Source organism: Amphiprion ocellaris, unplaced genomic scaffold (assembly GCF_022539595.1).
Source record: "Amphiprion ocellaris isolate individual 3 ecotype Okinawa unplaced genomic scaffold, ASM2253959v1 Aocel_unscaffolded188, whole genome shotgun sequence".
NCBI classification, from domain to species: Eukaryota; Metazoa; Chordata; class Actinopteri; family Pomacentridae; genus Amphiprion; species Amphiprion ocellaris.
Window position 1 is genome coordinate 1 of NW_026559353.1, and position 19,724 is coordinate 19,724.

The 19,724-nt window shown below is 38.5% G+C and overlaps 1 long non-coding RNA gene across 1 annotated transcript; it reads left to right on the plus strand.

Annotated features, from left to right (window-relative positions):
* Positions 1-7,336: 7,336 nt before the first annotated feature.
* On the plus strand, positions 7,337-8,349 carry LOC118469479 (uncharacterized). Its single transcript, XR_004846359.2, has 3 exons — positions 7,337-7,406; positions 7,529-8,146; positions 8,260-8,349. It is a non-coding gene; the product is annotated as an uncharacterized LOC118469479 (long non-coding RNA).
* Positions 8,350-19,724: the final 11,375 nt, after the last annotated feature.

The following is a 19,724-nucleotide window of genomic DNA, read 5'->3' on the forward strand; positions in this document are numbered from 1 at the left end:
GTGAAAAATACTCCAGAAAGGTTTTCTTTGAAAAAAGAAATCATCATGAATTTTGCCGCAAAAAAACGCCATAGTATACCATGTCAAAAAAAAAAATCGATTTTTCAACATGTTGCAAAAATGTGGCATATGATGAAATAATGTAAAGGAGGCCGTGAAAAACACTCCAGAAAGGTTTTCTTTAAAAAAAAAAAAAAAAAAATCACCATGAATTTTGGCACCAAAGAATGCCATAGTATACTATGTCGAAAAATGTCATTTTTCAACATGTTGTAAAAACATGCCATATGATGAAATAATTTAAAAGAGGCCGTGAAAAATACTCCAGAAAGGTTTTCTTTGAAAAAAGAAATCATCATGAATTTTGCCGCAAAAAAACGCCATAGTATACTATGTCAAAAAATGTCATTTTTCAGCATGCTGTAAAAACATGCCATATGATGAAATAATGTAAAGGAGGCCGTGAAAAACACTCCAGAAAGGTTTTCTTTGAAATAAAGATCATCATGAACTTTGGTGCAAAAAAAACGCCATACTATGTCCAAAAAAAAATGCGATTTTTCATCATGTTGTAAAAACGTGCCATATGATGAAATAATGTAAAGGAGGCCGTGAAAAACACTCCAGAAAGGTTTTCTTTGAAAAAAAAAATCATCATGAATTTTGGCGCAAAAAAACGCCATAGTAAACTATGTCAAAAAAAAATTCGATTTTTAAACATGTTGTAAAAATGTGCCATATGATGAAATAATGTAAAGGAGGCCGTGAAAAACACTCCAGAAAGGTTTTCTTTGAAAAAAAAATCATCATGAATTTTGGCGCAAAAAAACGCCATAGTAAACTATGTCAAAAAAAAATTCGATTTTTAAACATGTTGTAAAAATGTGCCATATGATGAAATAATGTAAAGGAGGCCATGAAAAACACTCCAGAAAGGTTTTCTTTGAAAAAAAAATCATAAATTTTGGCGCCAAAAAAAAAACCGCCATAGTATATATACTATGTCGAACAAAAAATGCGATTTTTCAGCATGTTGTAAAAACATGCCATATGATGAAATAATGAAAAGGAGGCCGTGAAAAACATTATGGTAAGGTCTTCTTTGAAAAAAAATCATCATGAATTTTGGCGCAAAAAAACGCCATAGTATACTATGTCGAAAAAAATGTCGATTTTTCAACATGTTGTAAAAATGTGCCATATGATGAAATAATGTAAAGGAGGCCGTGAAAACCACTCCAGAAACGTTTTCTTTGAAAAAAAAAAAAAATCATGAATTTTGGCGCAAAAAAAACGCCATAGCATACTATGTCGAACAAAAAATGCGATTTTTCAGCATGTTGTAAAAACATGCCATATGATGAAATAATGTAAAGGAGGCCGCGAAAAAAGCTCCAGAAAGGTTTTCTTTGAAAAAAAATCATCATGAATTTTGGCGCAAAAAAACGCCATAGTATACTATGTCATTTTTAGAGCAACATGCTATACTATGACGTTTTTAAAGCGATATGCTATACTATGACGTTTTTGGACCACATGCTACACTATGACGTTTTATGAGCCACATGCTATACTATGACGTTTTTAGAGTGACATGCTATACTATGACGTTTTTAGAGCGACATGCTATACATTGATGTTTTTAGAGCAACATGCTGTACTATGACGTTTCTTGGGCGACATGCTATACGATGCCGTTTTTTGGGTGGCATGCTATACTATGACGTTTTTAGAGCGACATGCTATACTATGACGTTTTTTGGGGCGACATGCTATACTATGACGTTTTTTGAGCAACATGCTATACTATGACGTTTTAAGAGCGACATGCTATACTATGACGTTTTTAAAGCGACATGCTATACTATGACCTTTTTAGAGCGACATGCTATACGTTGACGTTTTTAGAGCGACATGCTGTACTATGACGTTTTTAGAGCGACATGCTATACTATGACGTTTTTTGCTTCACATGTTATACTATGACGTTTTTTGCTTCACATGCTATACTATGACGTTTTTAGAGCAACATGCTATACTATGACGTTTTTAGAGCGACATGCTATACGTTGACGTTTTTAGAGCGACATGCTGTACTATGACGTTTTAAGAGCGACATGCTATACTATGACGTTTTTTTGAGCAACATGCTATACTATGACGTTTTTTGGACCACATGCTATACTATGACGTTTTTTGGACCAAAGGCTATACTATGACATTTTTTGGACCAAAGGGTATACTATGATGTTTTTAGAACGACATGCTATAGTATGATGTTTTTAGAGCGACATGCTATAGTGTGACGTTCCAAGAGCGACATGCTATACGATGACGTTTTTTTTGGACGACATGCTATACTATGACTTTTTTGGGTGACATGCTATACTATGACGTTTTTTGAGCGACATGCTATACTATGACGTTTTAAGAGCGACATGCTATACTATGACGACTTTTGAGCGACATGCTATACTATGACGTTTTAAGTGTGACATGCTATACTATGACGTTTTTAGGGCGACATGCTATACTATGACGTTTTTTGGGCGACATGCTATACTATGACGTTTTTAGAGCAACATGCTATACTATGACGTTTTTAGAGCGACATCCTATAGTATGACGTTTTTAGCGTGACATGCTATATAGTGTGACGTTTCAAGAGCGACATGCTATACTATGACGTTTATTCGGTGACAATCTATACTGACGTTTCTTGGGCGACATGCTATACTATGACGTTTTTAGAGCGACATGCTATACTATGACGTTTTTAGAGCGACATGCTATACTATGATGTTTTTAAAGCGACATGCTATACTATGACGTTTCTTGGGCGACATGCTATTCTATGATGTCTTTTCAGCGACATGCTATACTATGACGTTTTTAGAGCGACATGCTATGCTATGACGTTTTTAGAGTGACATGCTACACTATGACGTTTTTTGAGCCACATGCTATACTATTACGTTTTTTGAGCGACATGCTATACTATGACGTTTCTTGGGCGACATGCTATACTATGACGTCTTTACAGCGACATGCTATACTATGAAGTTTTTAGAGCGACATGCTATGCTATGGCGTTTTTAGAGTGACATGCTACACTATGACGTTTTTTGAGCCACATGCTATAGTATGACGTTTTTTGGGCGACATGCTATACTATGACTTTTTTTGGACCAAAGGCTATACTATGACGTTTTTTGGGCGACATGCTATGTCGTTTTTAGAGCGACATCCTAAACTATGTTCATTCGACCAAAGGCTATACTATGAGTTTTTAGAGCAACATGGTATACTATGACGTCTTTAGAGCTACATGCTATACTATGACGTTTTTAGACCAAAGGCTATACTATGACGTTTTTTGAGTGACATGGTATACTATGACGTTTTAAGAGCTACATGCTATAGTATGACGTTTTTAGACCAAAGGCTATACTATGACGTTTTCTAAGCGACATGGTATACTATGACGTTTTTACAGCTACATGCTATACTATGACGTTTTTAGACCAAAGGCTATACTATGACGTTTTCTGAGCGACATGGTATACTATGACGTTTTTACAGCTACATGCTATACTATGACGTTTTTAGACCAAAGGCTATACTCTGACGTTTTTTTGGACAACATGCTATACTGTGACAATTTTAAAGAGACATGCTAAACTATGATGTTTTTTTGGACGACATGCTATACTATGATGTTTTTTGGACGACATGCTATGCTGTGACGTTTTTTTGGACCAAAGGCTATACAATGACATTTTTAGAGCGACATGCTATACTATGACGTTTATAGACAAAAGGCTATACTATGACGTTGTTTGAGCGACATGCTATACTATGACGTTTTTAGAATGACATGCTATACTATGATGTTTTTTGGACAACATGCTATGACGTTTTTTGGGCGACACTCTATACTATAGGCTTTTTAAATTGACATATTACTATGAGGTTTTTTTGTTTTAGTTTTTTTTTGTTTTTTAGCCACATATTATAAGAATTTGAACAGTTTTAAAAAATACTATACTTTTACCTGTGCAATGAAATATTATTCTATGGCATTAATTAGTTGACATATACTCTGATGTTTTCTTGAAAAACATAGTATTTTGACAATATACTGCACTATGACATTTTTTGAACCACATATCATACATGACAATTTTAGGCAACATCCTATCATTTTGCACTTTTTGAACCACATAATAATCAGTTGGGTTTTTTTGCCGACATGCTATACTATGAACTACAGGCCATACTATGTTATTCTTGAAAAGTATACTATACTTTGACATTTTCTGAACTACATCCTATACTATGGCGTTATACACAGAGTGCTTTGGTTACATGTTGATTTATAATCTAGATTTTTTTCTGTTTTGTTTTTTGACGGGATTTTCACAGACCTGACCGTGAACACCGTCGACACCCACCCGAGGGAGACGCTGCCTAAGATCTCAAGGCTGCTTGGTCGTGGTCTTTGTGGTCCTGCTCCAGAACACCTTCATCAACTACGTCTTCTTTTGGAGAGGCCCTCAGATGCTGCAATCTCTGACCTTAAGGAGGAACTGCTACTTTCACTCTGTAACGAGACGGCAGTTATTTTAAAGACTAAAGACGGCTTTGAGTGAAAGTTTAACACCCAGCAAAACGGAACTACAGACAGTTAAATCTGAGCTGTCGGTCAGTATTTCAAACATCAAGTCCGACCCGGCTGCCCTAAAGCACGCTGTGGGCGAAACGGCAACTTCACTCTCCACATCACCGACGACATCGTCACACTCCAAAGCAGAGCACCTGTCTGCTGAACTTTTAAAAGTGGACTGTAAATGTGAAGAATGTGAGCAGCAGCAGCCTGTGAGCAGTGGAACAGATGTGATCAGAAAGAAGTCATTTTCTTTTTTCTTTTTTTTATGGTTGACTTGATGCTGTCAGATGCAGATGTTGGAGCTGATTCTGATCTTTCAGGATAAAAAACTGCTTTTCCTTCACAGACTTTTCAGGAAATTATTCTTTCGGGTTTTCTCTGCTATTTATATTTTTATTATCTGTGATTATTTCATTATTTCTTTATTGTAAAAATAAAGTTTGAGGCATAAAGACTCATTTAGTTATTTTAATCCTGAAATCTTCGATGTAGCAGAACTAAATTTCCATTTTCCTTCTTGTACTTCTGACACTAGAACTAAACGTATCTTCAACACGGATCATCTGCTTTTAATGAATCAGCAGCAACATCACAACAACAAATGAGACATTTTTCAACAAATTAATGAAACTGATGTCATTTAAAACTATCAGAGTCTGTTTTAGTGTCAAATTAAAGCTGATTACTGACAGCTACAACATTAACGTTACTGTTTTAATCACATTTAAGTTTCCTGAACGTTACATTAATGTCAACCAGCCACAGTTTTATGAACTTGATGAACCACATTACAGAACCACAACACACTTCAGCTGTTTACGTGAAACTCAACACATTAGCTTGATGCTACGTTAGCTTTAATCAGGCTACGACTGAGCAGCTAGCTCGGTTAGCATCGCTAACATTAAAGCTAATATTTACTATGCTAACTTTCTTCTCTGGTCAACACACACTGAAACAAACTCCACCAACATCTGGAGTGCATGGCACACATTATATCTGACACTAAAGTTGCATATAAAGTACATTAAAAGCGGCACCGATACGAAAATAAACATTTACTTACCGAACTATTGGAGTCCTTTCAGTTTCTGCTGGTAGAATCAGCCGAAGGTAGAAAACTGGTTAAAACAAGCCAACGGGCAGGAAAACTGTCTGTGGAAAATGTTGTGCTGCTCCACCGATAAATAAACCAACAGTTATTATATCAGAATTAATCCAAACGAGGAGAACAGAGTCTCTGCTGCCTCCTCCATAGGACCTGTCAATCATTCCAGACTGGACTGTCAATCAAGTAGTCCCGCCCCCTGGCTTCGCAAAACTTTAACGCTCTATAAAAAAATTAATATTGATTTATTTTAAGATCGGCCACCTGATCTCTCATTTTGACCATGAAAACTCACGAAAAAAATGTATATACAGTCTATGCACCGTACTCTGTTTGGCTCCACACTTGCTGATGACCACTTCCGGTCTCAGAAAATTAAAAAAAACTAACCTTTTTTCGTTTCTGTCTCTTACTGATTTTACTTTCTTGTTATTCTAAATATAAAACGAAAATCAAAGCATTTTTAAAAAAAATCGTATATCCCTTTTTGATCATGAAAAGGAAAACCGTCTTGTATTTCAATTTTAATTTTTGTATTTTAAAACGAAAATCAAATAACCACTCGTTTTTTGTTTTTGAATACCCATTTCAGAACGGAAAATCCAATTACCAGATCTGTACACTGACCTACGTCCACAAACAAGGAATGGTGTAGAAATAATGAAAAATTGCACAGAAACTAACAATTTTTGAATGACTTTCAGCTTTGTTTTTATCCTCTTTCACCTTTTCAGTTCCTCCCTCCATTCGTGGGGGAGAGCAGAAGGTTGCAGTGGTAGAAAACAGTCAGGATCAGCTGGTTTGTATAGCAGACGGTGTCCCTCAGCCTACACTGTCCTGGGAAAAACATGGCAGCCCTCTCAGTGAAGGTGCAGGAGGAGGATAAATAGTGTGATTGTTGTCACATTTTTACTAAGTGTAGGCAGTACAAAATGCCCCGCACCCATATCTCTCTAGAAGTACAAAGAACTCAAAAATGCCTTTTGTGTAATATCCCAAAGTTATAATGCTATAAATCCTAAGAAAAAGCCAAAAAAGTTGAATTTGTTTGATCATTTATTTTGCAAAAATTGTACAAATGTAGAATCAACGTGTACAACATTTTTTCAAGTGCCCACAAATGTTACCAATGCTGGAAAAAAGAGTGACTACATTCTATATATATTTTACTTTTTACATTTTTGATTTGCTTCCGTACTTGTCTCCTACCTGCTCTGTGTAAATACATCCTGCAGTTCACCTGAAAAGTCCCTGAATTTTCACAAATTGCTTTAAAGTTGTGCCTTCAGAATTTGTGTGTATTTTTACAGAATCCGGTGCAAAGAGTGCTTTTGATATTAGGCTTAGATTTCCTTCTGAAAGTTAAAAGCCTGACAGTTGTTTCTGTTTTTAGTTTCTGCCCAGGATAAATGGTGCAGTTTTGGTGATTTTTTTTATAGATAACCTGTATTTTTAGAGAGATAAGCTGCATGTCAAAACACAAAGCTTTTTCTTTGTTGTTTGTTTTCATTGGGGTTTTTATTTTGCAATTATGATGTGTATGACAGAGTGAAGATGGGGGCAATTACATGTGCGTGGCAACAAATGATGCTGGGGTGGTGGAAAGAAGTGTCACTCTCACCTTGCAGAGTAAGTGTTTATTTGCTTCACTCGCTTTGGCATTAATTCTAGCATTTTCTGTGGAAAGCAAATGTGTAGTGAACATTTTTTAAATGTGAGGGTTAGATCTAACAGAAGTACTGTTTTTCCAGGTGCACCCTCCATCATTGTGGAGCCGGTGGAGACAGTCGTGGATGCTGGAACCACATCTGTGCTCAACTGTCAGGCAGAAGGTGAGCCTAGCCAGATGATAGAGTGGTCCCGGCAGGGACGCCCCCTACTGGGCAACGACCGCTTCTCCACCTTGTCCAATGGTTCCCTCAGGATCAGTAGTGCCCAGAAAGGGGACACAGCTGAATATGAATTTGTGGCCAGAAACTTGCTTGGATCAGTGCTGGTCAGGGTCACTCTTACTGTACGAGGTGAGCTGGACATTGTGCACTTTTTTTATTGGTCCATGTTTTTCAGTTGGTAAAATCAGTGATGCGTTAAAGACTTTATGTGGTCTTCAAAATCTTTGTATCAAAAAAAAGAGAAAACAAATACATGTACAGATGTACCACCTGCCAGATAACAAAGTTCATTACCTTGTTTTACAGTCCATGGAGGATACTCAGAGTGGGCAGAGTGGGCTCCTTGCAGTGTATCCTGTGGTGCTGGTGCTCAGAATAGGCTGAAGCAGTGCAACAATCCTCTACCTGCCAGTGGAGGCCGACACTGTGCAGGATCAGACTTAGAGACACGCCGTTGTCAAGGGAAACCCTGTCCAGGTGAGAGTGTTTTTCAGACAGAGGATTCATCTTGATCTCTTAATACTTGTCAATAATGCTTGTGTGCAAATGGAACATGTGATAACAACATGTGTACCTTTGTCCCTGTGCAGTGGATGGTAACTGGTCAGAGTGGTCTCTCTGGGAGGAGTGTTCACGTACCTGTGGTCAGGGCAACAGAACCAGAGTCCGAACCTGCAGTAACCCTCCAGCCCAGCATGGAGGCAGGCCATGTGAGGGAAAGGCAGTGGAGGTCATCATGTGCGGTGTCAGACCATGTCCAGGTGAAAAGAACACTATATAAAACACATTTTCTATAAATGTAGTACATACCTAAAAATTGCAGTGACTGTCAACGATCTAATTTCCAATGGCTGCCCCATATAAACTGCTGCTGCTGTATACAAATGGTATTTTTGCAAAAAATTCAAACTGTGTTTGACTAAGCAGAAAAAAAAAGAATTATCTCAATTTTGTATTTGCATATGGGTCACTGTTGTGTTTTTGCAACTGCTGTTAAAAGATTTACCCTGCAGTTAACATGTACTGTGTGCATTAAACTTTGTTTATACTCCAACAGTGGCAGGTAACTGGGGGTCTTGGCTACCATGGAGCCCATGCAGTGAGACCTGTGGTAAGGGTATGCAATCCGTGAGTGTCTGTAAATGATACTTGTCAATGGAATATGCCTGTTTTTGTTTTATCTGGAAACATGTAGAATGTGTTTTGAATTATTCATAATTATAAACTGTGTGTTCATAGTTTTGAAGGTATCTCAAAAAGACTAAATTGCTTGTCGACCGTTTGCGTGATGGTATGTATACTGTATGACTGCTTGTACAACTTACTATGTGTTTACGGGGTGCATCATTGCAGTTGATGGTAACTGGGCTTCATGACAGCCTTGGGGAGAATGTTCTGCTTCCTGTGGTGGCGGTGAGAGGACACGTGTTCAGCTCTGCAATAGTCCATCTCCCAGTAACGGTGGCCGGCCGTGTCCAGGAGACTCCACCCAGCTGTCCAGGTGTAACACGCAGGCCTGCCCAGGTAAAGCATGTCATAAAAGTGCTGTAAGTGGGTGTGGTTCTTTATACACTTGCGGCATTTACACTTAAATACCTTCTTTTGTTGTCAGGTGGGCCCCAGAAGGCTCGAGGAAACATTATAGGGAACATCAATGATGTTGAGTTTAGCATCACCATCCTTAATGCCACCATCACAGATAGCAAGTCTGGCAGCAAAATCATCAAAGCCACAATTTCTAATGTACCAAGGACATTAGGTCAGTCTTCCAAAGGTTTCATACCACACTGCATTAAAAAGTAAGTTGTCCTCTTGAGCTTTCTCAGTGTGACTAAATTTAAGGCCTTTAAATTCAAGGCCCTGCAATGAGGAAGCTCATCTCCATCCTGAACCCCATCTACTGGACCACTGTGCAGGAAATAGGGGATGCTGTCAACGGCTACATGCTAACAGGAGGCGTCTTCAGGCGAGAGACGCAGGTGGCGTTTGCTACAGGTACCAATGTCTGTGGGTTGCTTATGAAATAATGAAAACTTTACACAAACGCCTGTTAGATTAATAGGTTGACTAAGAAGTATGATGTGATTGGACGTTGCCAGGTGAGATCCTGAGGATGACCCACATTGCCAGGGGCCTGGACTCTGATGGAGCGTTGTTGTTGGACATTGTAGTCAACGGACACATCTTACAGCTGCCTTCACAAGCTGACATCAGCATCAAGATACATGGATAAAAGACTGTAAATCATTTATCACTGTTTAATGTTTTTGATTTACTAAAACTGCACTGGCTTTTTCAGCTGTGATTCCACATACTGTTGCTGCCAGCATCACTATGAGCACAACTAAAAACAGTTTCAAGAAAATTCTTTGTTTAAATATCACTGTTTACACAGTTACTACAACAACATAAATATTAAAGAAATAATTTCTCTTTTCTTGTAATTTAAGTAATATTTACTTGCCTGTTTACTGTTCTGCTTGCCATGATTTTTCACTTTCATGCCCTGCAGTGTGTTTTTCCTACAATGCAGACGGTTTGGGGTTTTTTAGTACAGTATGGAAATCCATTCGCAGACGCTTTAACTATGCAACAGATTAGTAATCAATGACAGTGAACACTTTTACTTTAAAAAAAAATGCAATCTTCTGTGCCCATGTAAGGTTTTTCAGCCAAATCTTTCATATCTGAACTTTCCAGTTGGCTGTCTGACAGATTGTGACACATTCTAAATTTTTAACTGTGTTTTGGAAAATGTCAGCAACAAAGGTAAGGATAATTACTGTAATTAGCCACAATTTAATGTTTATCTCCCTCACTGGGCTCTCTCAGGACTACACAGAGGATTACATCCAGACGGGCCCCGGGCAGCTGTACGCTCTATCCACCCGAATGTTCAGCATCAACAAGGAAAGTGTGCCCTACTCCTGGAACCACACAATCTCCTATGACCTGTCCAAAGGGAAGATGCTGTATCTGGTAGAAATGCTGCAGGCCACGGCCATCAGTGCTCATTATCACCCACTGGAGGAGGTGTTGGAGTACAGCATCCAAGCTAGTATCACTAAACTCAGAGAGAGGTAGTGTTTGGCTTTTACTGAAGCAGCAACAGGACCATTAATGTCAGAAACTTTCAAAAAATCCTTATAAGAGTGGTGACACCATTCATTTGAGTAACAGTTATTTAAATGGTCCCTGCAGGAGAGCCAGTTGTTCATTTAAAAATGTGAAATGGTGTCAGAAAGTTCATGAGTCACTGTCTGATATGGTAGGGGGTATCAAGCTGTGGTGGACATTCAGCTCACATATGTAGGGTGGCAACAGTCAGCCAGTCCAGCTCTCTCTTCTCTGGCTTCCACCTTGCTTGCTTTTACTTTGGGTACTTTCCCATACAGTTCTGTAAAATAAACTTATTTTTAGTTACAACTCGCCTCCAATGTCTAGCCTTGAGCCGGGTTGTGACACTGTTTATCTATTACCTGTCTATTGCTTCAGGTATATGAGACAGATCTAGTTACTGGTCTCTTCTTAGCCGGCTGTTTTGGCACCACTGTTTGCAGCAACCTCCTCACTAGGTCCAGGCGTCCTGTATTGATCAGAGCCCTGGATAACTCCGTGACATCCGCCGTGTGTGGCCTGTAAACGTACTTCAGCTCAGCCTTCACTACGTCCTGAGGATACCTCTCCTCTGCCTTGTCTAACCACAGCTTCAGCTGGACAGTCAAGAAGATGGACAACAATAATGCTAGACACGCCACAAAGCTTATCGTCAAAGTAACACGCGGTATTGGTGTTTGACAGGTTAGCAACCCAATAAGCACCAAAGGATATATTAAGCAAAAAACATAAATAGGTCTTCTAATTTTCACTCTTCTTGGGTCCAAACCACTTGGTTTGATCTGTAAGCAGGTAGGCATGTGTAAATCCTGCTCACAGAACTGTGTGTGAGAGTAAAATTAGATTCAACCACACTTCTGGTGTAGGTTTAAGGTTTCAGGTCCATCTGGTCTGTGGCTTGCTGACTATTTAGCAGAAAACTCTCAAATCTTCTATGACACTCTGGAAGGCCTGAAGAAAACTCCTGTGTATCTGTTTATATCTCTGCTCTACTGTATTCCAGGTCAAACAGGCTCCAATTCAAAAACCTGATCTGAGGGTCTCATTTAAATTAGATTTGTGCTTTAAGTGAACCTATGAACATTACTGACCACAGAGTAAAGCTGTCATGAAATTAGCTTACTGTTCCATTGTAATACAGCTGTCCAACTGCTTCAATAAAATTTCACTGAAAGCTGTCTCATCCATGACAAATGAACATCAAATCCATCAGTTTCATGGAGCTAATACATAAGGCAGCAGCTTATTTAAGGCACTGATATTAGCTCGTGGGCAATTTTTACCAACATAACTAGCAGGTTACACAGAATATTTAACAATCTGACAAACACTCTAGTATACAGAGCATGTAGATCTCCTATTATTGTCAACAAACAGTCTGTTAGGCAGCTGACACAATTATCACGAGTGAACGTAGATTACCCGTTAGCCGTTTGGCTAACGTTGTCAATTCGGTTAACAATACCACAGTTTAGCCTAACGGCTAGCTGCTTTTTGCTCGAAGTTAACTCACCAGCGCCAAGTGTCACCTATTAGCGGAGAAAACAGCGTCAAGTCTCTCTAGACTCAGGTGGAAAACAGCAGGAGTCCAGGTCCTCTGCAGCTCCACCATCACAAACTCAACAACGTTTCACTGATGGAGTCTCAGCTCTGCTTCTCTGACCGTCAATCGACGCTAAGATCGACACAGTCTGAGGCGGGACTAACACCGTTATTGGTTACTGAAGTAAAAGCACCACGTTCACAACTGGCTGCTTATCCGAGTCATGAAACTAATTATTATTATATTATTATGCTTTTACATTCTTTTACATGTTTGAAGCCGTTTGGATGAAAGTCTCATATTTTAGCTAAAACGTTTTGGCCTTTGGCAGCTTGTTGCTTACAGATTATTCCACTGGTTGCCTAGCAACCACATGCAAAAATCGTCGAACGTGATGTCACAACCAGTCAAAGCGCAGATGTTGTGACATCACTGATGATGCAATCACTAGTCTCAAAAAGGGTATAAATTGGATAGACTTCAAGCAATAGGACCAGAAACAAGGTTGACCTGAAGACACTCTTTAGAAAAGAAGACACTTGAGACAACACTCTTAGCAACATCAGAACCTAGCAGCATGGCGAAAGAACTCAGAATTAAGAAGGGAAGCAGACTTGGCAACTGCCATGTGGTCGAGGATATCCTCGGAGAGGGCAGCTTTGGCATTGTAGCCAAGTGCCGTAATACGGAAACCAACAAGATAGAAGCAGTCAGAGTTTACAAAAGTGAAGAAGGTGTTCTGGAAGTGGCGATGGATGAAATAGCTATCCTGAAACGGCTGCGCCGTTTGAACCCAGACACGTGCAACATTGTACAGTGCAATGGATTTTTCTTTGACAAGGAGAACATATGCATAAGCTTTGAACTCCTTGATCTCAGCCTTCAGGATTACCTGCAAGAGAAAAACCCCAGAGGTCTAACCACTAGAGAGCTGAGGCCTATACTGCACCAACTGGCCACAGCACTGTCTCATCTACACTCTAGCAGCATTATACATGCCGATTTAAAACCGCCCAATGTCATGGTTGTAAACCGCCATGAGCAGCCACTGAAGGTCAAACTTATTGACTTTGGTGTGGCACGTCTCGTGTCAGCGGTAAACCAAGGTGACTGGATGGGCACCCTCCACTATAGTGCACCAGAAATGCTACTTGGAGAACCATTCAATGAGTCAGTTGATATGTGGGCTCTGGGACTACTGATGGTGGAGTTGGCCACTGGGTGCCAACTCTACCCTGGAAAAACGGAGTATGATGTCCTCAGATTCATCTTCGAAACGCAAGGCCAACCATGTGATGACGTCCTTGACCGTGGATGTTACACTCCTGAGTTTTTCTTCAGCCAGGAGTTCGGCACATCACGCTGGAGATTCAAGACTCCAGCGGAGTATCAACATGGATTTTGTGCGTCAGAGACGAGGAGCATGAAACTCAATTCTCTTAATGACATTAAGAAGAATATGGTGCAAGACCCAGGATATGAAGAGGATCAAAAGATCTTTGTCAGCTTGATTAAAAGCATGCTGTCCCTTGATGCAAGCAGAAGGATCACAGCTCAAGAGGTTCTGAAGCATCGCTTCTTTGCTCCCAGCCTCCATCAGAACTCAACAGACTTCAGTGCCCGAAGTCCTGTTCCGCCTCTGTCTGCTGCATCATGGGAAGAATGCGTGGACAATAACCACCAAAATCCAGCTTCCTGGCAGTCGGCTGCATCGTGGGAAGAATGCGTGGACTTCAACCACCAAAATCCAGCTTCCTGGCAGTCGGCTGCATCATGGGAAGAACGCGTGGACTTCAACCACCAAAATCCAGCTTCCTGGGAGTCTGCAGCGTCATGGGAAGAACGCACTGACATTAATGACCGAAGTCCTGATCCATCCCTATGTGCTACGTCATGGGAAGGGCATGGAGACGTCATTGACCAAAGTCTGGCTCCTTTTCAGTCTGCTGCGTCATGGCAACATTGCGTAGACCGAAACGACCAAAGTCCGGCTCCATGCCAGTCTGCTGGAGAAGTCTGTATCGAGATTCCACATGAAACCAACACAGACAACATCGGCTGGTTCAGACGTATTATTAGGAGTATTATGAGGGCCTTCCACACTTACATCTACTAGTGGATCAGCTACCAGCTAGCTTTCTTCACACCCCCACCCTCATTCCTCCCTGCACCCTAACCTCTACTCTATCTACCTTGTCTTCACCAACTTTTTCTACCACCCCTCACCCCCACTCCTCACCCTTCTATTCCTCACCATTTCTATCTATCTATCTATCTATCTATCTATCTATCTATCTATCTATCTATCTATCTATCTATCTATCTATCTATCTATCTATCTATCTATCTATCTATCTATCTATCTATCTATCTATCTTTCTCTCTCTCTCTTTATCTATCTATCTATCTATCTATCTATCTATCTATCTATCTATCTATCTATCTATCTATCTATCTATCTATCTATCTCTATCTCTCTCTCTCTCTCTCTCTCTATCTACATACATATCTATATATATATATCTATCTATATATATATATATATATATATATATATATATATATATATATATATATGTATATATATATATATATATATATATATATATATATATATATATGTATATAAATGACCCAAGTCTAGTGCTGTCCTTGTCTACTACGTCTTTAGAGAACCATCAGGAACGTGTAGACTTTAATGAACCTTAACAAAACAAAAAGGAAGAAGACAAAAACACAAACCTTTGGCTAATTGGATACTCTAAATTTGCCCCCCCCCCCCAAAAAAAATGAATAAATAAATAAAATCAATTAAAAAAATAAAACAAAACCCAACCTTAATACTGCATTTGTTTGATCTTCATGCTGCATGTGTTTGTTTGTACAACTAAACACACAACTGTACCACATTCTGGTTGTTGATTGTTGTTGTACAAACACTGTTGGTTTTGATATTAACACAACTAAAGCTTGGAAGGTTGTTTTATTGCTGATCAGGATTGATGTGGTCGAATAGAGCTTGTTGTTGTTCCAACAATATTACTGTTTCCTTCATTCAAGGTGCACATATTGTAGCTTGTAGTTGTCCTGCACTCTTTTTGACCACAACTTCAAAATCATTGCAATGAAAACTGAATGCATTTTCTTGTATTTGTTTACATTCAAGTTGTGGGATGTAATGTCTATGTGTGTGTGTAAATGATGCAGAAATCTACAGTCATTTCAAACCTGATTCCTCAACGCTTTATCACAGAGAAGCTAGTCTGAGTAATAATTACAAGGATTCCTCTTTGTGTGTGTGTGTGTGTGTGTGTGTGTGTGTGTGTGTGTGTGTGTGTGTGTGTGTGTGTGTGTGTGTGTGTTGTGTGTGTGTGTGCATGCGTGCATGTGTGAAGCAAGAACTTGGATCTTTTAACATCATCTTTCTGATCTTCCATTCTATTTTCTTTTTCAGTTCAGCACAATGTTCGCATGTGACCATTCGTCATAGCTGAGTCATTCATAGTCCTCAGTTGCAGCAAGGAGCGCAGAAGTTTTACATTTTTTAGAAGATCTGGTGCAATTGGTTTATCTGTCCACTTTTGAGATGAGACAAGTAGAATAAAATGGTTTTACTGAAATATCACCATTTTAAGCTTAGATTTGGCTGAATTTTCCTGATGGAACTGCAAACCACATATGATTTGTTCAGGGACTGTAGCAAAGTTCAAAACAGTTTCTGACTATTCTGTAAATGGTGTCATTTTGGTAATTTTTAAAAATAGTTATAAACATTTATACAGTATATCTGAATAGCAAAGGGCTGTGGGAAAATACCTGCACACTATTGTAATACTTCTGTACTTTCAAACCATTTACAGAACCTGCCCATGAAAAATTAGCCAAAAGTATTGGAGATTTCTTTTTCATTTTTTTGTAAATGTTTTATGGAACTGCACAAATAAACAAACAAAAAAATACATTAAGGCGACAACAAAGTCATTATGTCCAGTGCTTGCCACGTTGACTAGATTTTCTCTGTTCTCTTCCAAAATAACTCTTAACTGTTAACCTGTGAACATTTTCCAGATCTTACATTTTTCAGTCAAAATATCAGCTTTATATTAGATAATTATATTGCCAAAAAAAACCCCAAAATGGCTAGAAGATGAACCTGGTATCAAAACATAGGCAATAAAAAGAGACCTACCATATGTTCTGATTAATTTTGAACAACCACCTAATCTACATGGTGACGTGACCCTTGGAACATTACCCAACATGCACCATTTAAAGTTCTAAAAAACATGTAACCGGTGCAGTTTTGCTACTGAAGGTATGATATACCTATTGATATTGGGTTACAGAAAAGCTGATTACAGAAAAAAACATGCTGAACAGAACAAGGTTTTTGCTTTAGAGTGACACAAGGAGTGAAATCTGTCCTTCTTTTTTTTTTTTTTTTTTACTGGTGTAGTGACTAGTGTAAAATATTAATGTAATATTTCGTGATCACAACTGAGAGATACAGAGTGGAACTCTTGTCCTGGTGACAGATTATCTAATGAGGGAATATGCTGGTAGTTTTTCAATCTGTTTTTTAATTCATTGCAACTCAGACACTTTGTTCTTTATATACTTATGTACACTAATTAGGTAATTTCTATTTGTAGTTATTTTGATGACTACTTGTTTCACAAATTAACTGTACTTTTACTTGTGTTGTCAGACAGAATAGATGTTATACGCATTCAGAATGTTCACTGTCAACACAGTGTTTCATTGAATCATACCAGTGTTTTTCATGCTGTGGCTCCTGTACTAAAATCACACAAACTTACCATCAGAAGAAAGTTTGTTGTTTTAATTCAAAAGTATTATGCCAATATAATACAAGCAGGTTAATTTAGTTGACCTTAACATTTTTAAATTTTAGCTAACAAAGTACAATTGTATGGAACCTGCTGACAAGAAGAAAAGCAGAAGTCGATGAGTACTTTTGTTTCAGTGTGTATATAATCAACAAATAAATTACGGTATCATACTACAGATGAGGTTAAAACATTTTTGAGCCCCAGAGAGAAATTAAAAAGCGACCCAGGAGAAAAATTATATAAAGTAATTAAATTATCTTTACCGACTCAACTTCAAAGTTCTGAACACAATAATGCATAAATAGTTATACTCATATAACTACATTATTCTTAAATATGCCATTCTGCATAATAACTTTAAGTATATTTTGATGTAAATTATTTTTGTACTTTTACTGAAGTATAAATTTACATGCATTTCTTGTATAACTTATAGAATAAAAAGATACAAAGAAAAAGAAGTACGAAAAATAAAATAGAACTTCAACAGACTGTTTATACCTATTTTATAGTACTAAAATATGTTGTCGGGAGGGAATGTCCCCCACTCTAAACCATGAAACAAATGTGCCACCTAGTGACGATAGCAGGCAATCGTTTGTATGTAAATAGTATTGAGAACTCAGCACTTTTACTTACGTACTGAATATTTCCATTTTATGCTTCTATATACTTCTACTTCACAGGATTTCAGAGGGATATTGTACTTTCTACTCCATTACATTCATATTTCAGTTATGTAATATATGATAATATACAACGATCAGGCATAACATTATGACCACCTGCCTAATATAGTGTTGGTCCACCTTTTGCTGCCAGAACAGCCCAGACCTGTCAAGGACTCCACTGGAGCCCTGAAGGTGTGCTGTGGTATCTGGCACCAACAAGTTAGCAGCAGATCCTTTAAGTCGTGGAAGTTGCGAGGTGAGGCCTTCATGGATCAGACTTGTTTGTCCAGAATATCCCACAGCTGCTGGATTGGATTGATATCTGGGGAATTTGGAGGCCAAGTCATTCCTTAATCATTTTTGCTTTGTGGCACGGCACATTATCCTGCAGAAAGAGGCCACAGCCAAACGAACACGCTCAGCAAACTACAGTGAAAATAACTGCATTGTAAGAAAAGAAAATGGATGGCAAGGCCCATCCAATGCTCAGCTAAAATGCAAAAAGGAGAAACTATTCTGAATAATTCATTTTGCTTTGGGTCAAGTAGTCAAATATCATTCACCATGACCAACAACATTCTGTGTCGTCACTGCAAAATGTCTCTGAGTATGTGAGTAGGAATAAAGGTGCAGGATGTTTACTTTAATCTTTCACCTCTATCAGTTTAATAGCTACAGGCCCTTAACTAAATTTTATTTGTGTGCATAAAACATTCAAAAATCACCACAAAGCTTTGATTAGCATTCATACTTTTTATTTTTTTCAAAAAAGCACAGACATAAAAAAGGAATAGTCGAGTAAGGCAGATTGTACATTGGTTTGGTATGTTCCATCGTCTTCTGGCCCTCGGCTAGAAGAGCGTCTCTGACTAGAAATACATGAAGAAGAAGACGTCATCAGACCTTCGTCACGTCTGTACTCATGTAAATCTATTCATTACTGCATTAGAAAAGGTATCTAATGTCTGGATACATCATCACTGATGACAGTATTCAAACATAACAACCCATGTTTAAATACCCACTGGCGAAAAAAACAACTGTGATGACTTGTGTTTTCTGAAAAGCAACATCTGTTGAGAAAGCCCATGAGGGACCTTTACTCAGTGTTTGGAAATGAGCGGGACCAAAATTAAAACACTGGAACTGATTGACGACATGAGGAGCAAAGCTGCAACTTTTTGAACCACAACACACTTTGCTTTGAGTTCATTTTCACCACTTTGTCTTCTCTAAACACACAAGCTCAACTAAATCATCAACATAAGCTACATTATTCCAGGAAAGCAAAATAAATCATTAGGCAACAGACGCAATCTACCTAATAAGGCAGATAAAAGATTTCACATTTTCAGTTCTCCCTATTATGCAAAATTAATTCAGCTTTCAGTCAGTTCATGTGGGAGTAAAGGTTTGTCTTCCGGCTGCAGGACAACACCTGTGCAGAGGATTAGTTCTGAAAATCCAACACCATGAAATTAAACTCATACAAAAATTATTGAATTTTTCCAGAAGAGAGACAAAACAAGTACAAAAGACAGGTATGAAATGCTGAAGTGAAAATTCAAAATCTCAAAAGCGGGATCATGCAAACTATAGATCTTAAATCGGTTAAACTCCCCCTCGTTTCACAAAAACAGACATTTTCTTAGCAACAAACAGCCATATTGTCAAACCTGTGAGCAGTGGGTTATTTTCCCACCATTGACAATGTTCAAATCTGATGCAAAAAAAAAAAAAAAAAAGTAAATAAAAAATCCCATTTAAGAAGTTTCAGCACACAGTTAGGATTTCTGGAGGCTCAGAGGCGCAGGAAATGAGACAGCAGACCATTTCAAAAATCAAGCAAAACGGTTTATTCACAGACTTTA